Genomic DNA, 7700 nt, shown 5'->3' with positions numbered 1-7700 from the left:
TCGAATCCTGGGGTGGGCCTGGGATCTTTCTGCATGGAGTTTGCATGTTCTCCCTGTGCATGCGTGGGTTTTCTCCGGGTACTCCGGCTTCCTTCCACACTCCAAAAACATGCTGAGGTTAACTGATGACTCTAAATTGCCCGCAGGTATGAATGTGACTGTGATTGTTTGTCTGTATATGTAGCCCTGCAACCTGTCCAGGGTGTCCCCTGCCTTCGCCCGAGTCAGCTGGGATAGACTCCAGCACCCCCACCCCATGGATTTATTTACTAAAACTTTGCTAAACTCCAAGAAACCGCATCAAAACTCTGACTGAATCCTCCCCATGTACAGTCTCCTCCGGCTCTTTCACACTAACTTTCACAGCTTTCAGGGGCAGTTTAATGATTAAAATTTGCACGAAGTAGCGAGGAGTTACAGTAATTTGAAATACACATACGCCGCGGTGTCACCGGTGATCCCTGCCGATCCCCGTCATCGTAACAGGGTTCAAGCTACGACAGAGCAGCTAGCTCGGTTAGCATTGCTAACATTAAAACTAATATTTACCGGATGCTAACTTTCTTCTCTGGTCAGCACACACTGAAATAAACTCCACCAACATCTAGAGTGCATGGCACACATTATATCTGACACTACAGCTGCATATAAAGTGCATTAAAAGCGGCACACTTACCAATCAATCAGAGTCCTTTCAGTGTCTGCTGGTAGAATCAGCCGAAGGTAGAAAACTGGTTAAAACAAGCCAACAGGCAGAAAAAGTGTTTGTGGAAAAGGTTCTGCTGCTCCACCGATAAATAAACCAACAGTTATTATATCAGAATTAGTCCAAACAAGGAGAAAAGAGTCTGGGCTGCCTCCTCCATAGGACTTGTCAATTATTCCAGAAATTTCAATGTTGATTTATTTTAAGATCGACCACCTGATCTCTCATTTTGACCATAAAAACTAACGAAAAAAAATTACAGTCTATGCATAGTACTCTGATTGGCTGATGACCACTTCCGGTCTCAGAAAATGAAAAAAACGGACCTTATTTCGTTTCTGTGTCTTACTGATTTTACTTTCTTGTTATTGTAAATATAAAATGAAAATCATAGCATTTTAAAAACTTCATTAGCAAGTTATGTTATACTATGAATAATAAACTTGCAGACAACAGTGCAATAATTATTCTTTATTCATGAAGATTAGATATCTGTGAACACTAATTTGCTTGATATTTGATATTGCAAAAAAGGACATTGTGATGTTGTAAAGAATAATGTTGGAGATTAGATTAACCCTTTAACTGATGTTCTCATATGTGTGAAATTTAAGCTGTGATAGAACCGTTGCAGAAGATGATAGTATTACTAGAAAGTGCAACACCTTTTATATTTAATATTTTTATTTCTCCTTTTATCATTTTTAAGGTTTGGATATCCTTGAACACTTATTTGAACTGAATATAGATTCTGATATTAATGTTGGAGATGTGCACTCATGTTGGAATAAATCCACATTGTGAAGCAACCTTTACTTGCACTGAACTGGAAATATTTTAGAAAAACACCCTGAATTCCAAGACAAGGCTAGAATTACATGATTTTAAAAGTAATAGGTCGTGATCTAAAGCGGGCCGGTCTGAGGCATGAAAGTCCAGGGCTGAAAATGAGGGGCTGTTTACACGAGGACCATCCTAACAGAAAACGCAAAAGTGGCGTCTTGTCATTTCACGTTTAGACGAGCGGTTTTGAAGGAAATCTGCGTATATACGGTGACTCTATAGTGTGTGGAATTCGGTTGGATATGCATGCCAGACAGCTGGGTGGCGCTGTGATAAAACTCTGCCACGTCTACACGCATGCTTACTATCTCCCTTTTCGGATCTCCGCCGCGGTAAATGTTCATGAATGGAATCTGTACAGATTCTGCACGTTTGTTGGTACGACTCCTGTAGTGTACATAGAGCTGCCAGAGTTGCTTGAAGGTAGGAAGGATGGAAATAATCACATCTTTGTTTACGTCCTTGTACCGGCCGGCAAACCAAAGCACGTATGTGATGTAATCGCGTACGCGACGTGGTCAGATCTCGGCAAAGTTCTGCGTTTTGCTGTTTAGACGGAAACGTAACGGCGGAGCGTTTTCTACTTTTCCACTCTGGAGGCCGGTTTCAAATTTTTTGCGTTTTCAAGCCCCCAAAACGCCGTCCTTGTATAAACGGTAGGGTGTTTTGTTGAAATATGTTGCCGTTTTCACCTGCAAGCGTGCTCGTGTAAACGGCCCGAGTCCCACTCTGGCCCTGGTGAGAGGTGCATGCGACCAAGTGAGATATTCAGGTCCAGCCCTGTGAAAAAGTTGGTGGCATCAGTGCTAAAGTTAGTCTGGAGCCCTGCCATTTCCAGGTTAGATGAGATGTACAATCCAACCAGTCAGTTCTGGGTTCTCCTTCCTGCTGCACCTGCCTGCAAAACCTCCAGAGGACGGTGCCCAGGAGACATCCTAATCTGTTGGCCAAACCACCTCAACTATTTCCTTTTGAAGCAGAAGAGCAGCCAGTTCTCGCCAGATGTCTGAGCTCCTCACCCTATCTTATTTACACCATTTGTACCTGTGACCTCATTCTTTAGGTCACTACCCAGACCTCATGACCACAGGTGAGGGCTGGAATGCAGATCGACTGGTAAATCAGGAGCTTTTTCTTCCAGCTGGGTCCATCTTCACCACGATGGTCTGCTAAACACTCACATTACTGCTGATGCTGTGCTGAGCTACCCATCTATCTTACACTCCATTTTCAAAAAAAAAAAAAAAAAAAAACCCACCATCTTGTTGTGAGCGTTTTTCCTCGTGAGCTATGCTGCCTGCTGTGTGTGACAAAAGTTTGTTTATGCATATGGAGAAGACCAACAGTTCAAACAGAGGCACTCACGTGTGCCAACATGCACATGGCTGAACCAACTACCAATACACAGAACAAAGGAGCTCAGATTACAGCACTCAGACAGAGCATGACTTCACCCTCTGCTAAGGACAGCATTACACCACCTTATATGTTGTCACAACCTGGCTCAGTGGGCCATGACAAAGGTGGAAGATTTACAAGTGACTGACGGAAGCAATGATACAATAAAAATGTTAGGATTTCTCAGGTGCAGGAAATGAACATCAGAGAGTGCATTTCAATGGGTTTAACAGAATCTAAAATACTACAAGCTCAAGTCAAACTCAAATCTTCCAAACTCAGTGAACAACTAAGAGTGAAGCACAAGGTGGTTCAGGGAAACTAACTATGAAACAAAGTACACAAACGTAGAACAGGATTACTAGGAGCTTGTTAAATCAGTTAGGCTAGAGAGCGAAACTCAGATTCAAAGACAAAGCAACAACTCTAACAATGAGATAAGGTACGCTATTGCAAAAACTATAGTTCACAGCTTTAGGTAATTCCAACTTAGCTAGAGACGACTAATAACGGGACGCTCGGACTGGGCCCGGGACTTGGCAAGTTAGGAGCTCCAGTTCTGGACAGGTAGGTACAGTGGAGTGTGCCTGAGGAAGGAAGACGTCTTCAGTGAGGCAGCCTGCGGCGGTAGTTGTTAGCCAGGGAGGCTGGCTGGCCAGGTGGAATCCAAAACCTGAACGAAGGAGACAGTCAGAATTAAAAGCTAGCCACACTGAGCAACAAACTAGTGCGCACAAGAGGCATTACTAGGTGTGCAACAATCCAGCACTGGGAGACAAAAGGAGTCTGGCTTATATTGTGATGAAGAGGGCTTGATTGGATGCACTTCTCCAGCTGCAGCTGATAATGAGAATGAGCCACACCTGCCACTGTCGGCCTCCCCTGATGATCCTGGAGAGAGAGAAAGGAGGGAGAGAGAGAGAAAAAACTAACCAGGCCCGGCTGCTGCCAGCCTGACAAAAAATGAACAAGCAAAGCAGTTATTAAAGTTTCCTTCAGTCACAAAATTTGTTAAGAGTCTTGTAACCACAATGGATTGTCAAACACTTTATATAAGAATCACTGACTGTATATAAAGATGGACGGATCCTCCATAACGTCAGCCACAGGAGTCCTGCAGAGTGGTGTTGAAGCTCAGTGTGGTGGCTCCAGTCATTGCCATATTGGTAACACATGACTCTACGCAACTCCTGATGAATTCAAAAGTAAACAAAGAGGTGAAGCAGCTTGTACACATATTTATTTGTATCCTAAAGTTGAACATTTTAGCATGGGGTCTATAGGGATTGACTCATTTTTATTATCAGCCTCAAGTGATAATTTAAGGAAGTTCAATACAGCACGTCCATGTTGTCTTCGTTTTTTAGCCTTAAGACTGAGCTGACACTGTACTCATTCTACATATCCTACACGCAAGCGCTGTTAAGTGTCTTGAAAAGCGCTATATAAATGTTATGTATTATTATTATCATGTATTGTTATTATTATTTTTATTATTACCTCTTATAGGGAGGAATAGAAGTAATAGAATCCCACTTATCCTATCATTGTTTGGTGCTATTTTGGGTCTCTAATTTTATTTTTTACCGAAGTAGGAATTAGTCTATGTAATTTACTTTGTTACTTTATAATTTCATTTGACTTCTGCTGTTGTGTTTTCATTCTATGATTTTGTAAAGACAATAAAATATTGACATACAGTGGTGGAAAATAATTTCAGACACTCCATATTTTTGTGAAGCATTGCATTTAGAATCACTCTTAGGTGCACTCTTCAATTGTAATTTATTTTAGTACAAGCACAACCATAATACTAAAGAAATCCTAAAAAAAAGACATTAAAAATTTAAAATTGATTGGTTCCATAAAAATAAGAAAGTTTGAATATTGGGTCATTTTGGTAGATTTAAGTTTTGTTTGTTTTTCTTGGAAACAATAAAAAAAAAGCATTTGTATTTGTTTGTGTCTATCTAATGCAGCCACACATTTTGAAACAAAAAAAAAACGATTTTCCACAAATATTTCATGATAATATTTGAGATTGTGTAAAATTTTAAGAGTATCTAAATGCGTTTTTTCCACCACTGTATATTGTTATAAGGACTATAATGCCTATACAATTTTATTAATTTGGAAGCTGAGTCTTTGGAGTAATTCAATAAACTATTCTACAACACAAATTTTCACAAAGTGTCTCATTTTCGCATGACTCATCCTGTGCTTAAATGCAGCAGTTGTGTTGTTGAAAGAGAGAGAGAGAGATGTATGAATGAAAGAAAACTTCCCAAATAAAGGTGCTTGATTACACTATTGTGATGAGGGTCAGTTTAAATAGAGGATGACGTGAGTCTGGCCATCAGTGAAAGACCCATTATGAGTAATCTAAAAAGATTTGAAGTCATGCTGTAGTTATGCCAGCTTTGAAAAGCAGATTTGTCTGTGGCTATGCAATAGCCTTCAAATGCCAACCTGATAATCTGGTGTTTATGATTGCTGCTGAGATGATTTACAAATCCAGGAGTCCCACTGTCTAACCGTCCACCCTGCAACAACTGAATCAGCTCAAGAAGTGGCTTTGTAGCCATGAGTTAAAGACGATGAAACATAACATTTGATGGTGTGTAGTCTTTCTCTCTTATCTGTTAGTACAGAGCAGATTGTGTAGAAGAGGCTGCTCTGTGGAGACCTGATGTGTGACTTTAAAGCTCCCTCTACTGGAAGACTCACATGCATGAAAGAACCTCCCCAATTCCAACATCCATCCATTCTCTATACACCGCTTTATCCTCACTAGGGTCGCAGGGGGTGCTGGAGCCTATCCCAGCTGACTCGGGCGAAGGCAGGGGACACCCTGGACAGGTCGCCAGTCTGTCGCAGGGCTACATATACAGACAGACAATCATTTAGCTTTATCTGAAGTATTCTTCTAAATTCTTCTCCCTTTTTTCACAATCACAAAATCCAATCTAAAAACAATAGATTTTTGTTAAACAGGGAGAAACTTTAGTGCCACCTCTTTATTAAACAACACAGTTTGATACTTGTGCGAGGAGTTCCGGTTCTGATGGGTTGAGCAGTGCTTGTAAAGCGGTTGTCAGACATATCAATTCATTTGCAGACCCAACCAATACCATACGATTGGAGGATTTAAGGTTGGGCAACAGCAATGAGAAATACATTCCAGACGCTCTGAGTTGCTCTGTCTTTGAGTACTGGACTGACTGCATCAGTCTGTCGTTTTCTGACAAGATAAATTTGATCATACCTTCAACATAAAGCCTTTTATTTTCCACACTCAAATGTGTTCTGCTGGAGGTTTGTGTTAAAACCTCACATTGATCTCATCAGCTGGATGGCATATTTGTTAAAATGTCAGACAGTTCACAGGAGGAGGTGGACTTCTCCTGTGTGATAACCAGGTGCAGGACAAAGTATAAATCAACTCTGATGCCGAGCAGATAACAGGACAAAATTCTGACAATGCTACTGTTACAACAAAGACTCACTACTCACCAACTCAGACAATGGAAAAAGCAGGAAAATAGTAGAAGATTGATGGCGCAACAACTTTCAGTGGGTCAAAGAAAACATTGTCACCACATAGTTTGCACTGTGGAAGACAAATGCCTTCCCAGGCTAAAAGGTCAGAGGTCACATCTGATGCACAAATATGCAGCGTAATATCTGTGCAACAAATGCTTTTGCACAATAAATGTAGAGGGGATGTCTTTGTTTTCACCCTGGAGCAATCATGTGGATTGTCACAGCATAAGGGCACAGAGGATGACAGCATTGGTGGACTCTTAGAAGGGCCAAATGTATGATCACCCCACCCAGAACAACACAGGAAGTCACTCTCACTGCTCACTTTGTTTATGCTTTTGTCCTCAGACAACATGTGGTTTCTTTGTCGGCCAAGTGAAGATGTCTCTGACGACATGTGTTTGGCTTTTTTTCTTTAAGTAATACCTAAGTGGCCTGAATTTAAATAAACATGCACAGTTTCAGTGGAGCTTAAAAGCTTTTGCAATTTATTTTTCTTCCTCCAGAACGCTGTTTTTTTATATTTTATTTCACATTCAGTGTTATTTGAACCAAAAATAAACATGAGGGATTTTAAAAGAGAGAGAAGACCCGTGTCTAGACGAAGGGATAAAGGCTTTCTGTGCTTACAGTTCAACATACTTCAGCAGACAGACAGTCGCAGACGAAGAATTCAGGCTAAAACATATCATACTGATAATCTTAATACTGTGTTAACAGGACAGCAGGTAAAGCTGATGAGGACTCTCAGCAGATTTCAAACAGATGGCTTCTATAAATGATGATCCACAACACGCAGGACAGAACATGCTAAAAATGAGTTAGTGCAGTTGGGAAAAAAGAGTCGATTTTACAAGCGTTCATCATTGTGACATTGGTGTGTTGTTGGTGGAGGGCAGTTGGAGGAGTCAGCGGGACCAGGGGGCACTGAGGGGGTCGTGTTTATCATACCTACATTCATGCATTTCCAAATCAAGCATGAAATCCCACAGCAACACAGACCGCACTAGTAAACATCTCAGCGGCTGCAGAAAGGTCAGCCTGAACCACAGAGAACAACAAATAAACAGCCACCGAACAATGAATGTGTCCATTGAGGAGCCGGCCGAAATGTGTCCAACTCATTAGTGGTCCCGGAGGTATGACCACCCACTCTGACCCCCACCTCCTTGCCTCGCTCCAGACAAAGCTGTCTCGCTGAAACCTGCAC

The sequence above is a fragment of the Acanthochromis polyacanthus genome, chromosome 7 (assembly GCF_021347895.1).
Source record: "Acanthochromis polyacanthus isolate Apoly-LR-REF ecotype Palm Island chromosome 7, KAUST_Apoly_ChrSc, whole genome shotgun sequence".
NCBI classification, from domain to species: domain Eukaryota; kingdom Metazoa; phylum Chordata; class Actinopteri; family Pomacentridae; genus Acanthochromis; species Acanthochromis polyacanthus.
The sequence above is the reverse complement of the archived record's forward strand: the minus strand, read 5'-3'. Positions refer to the sequence as shown.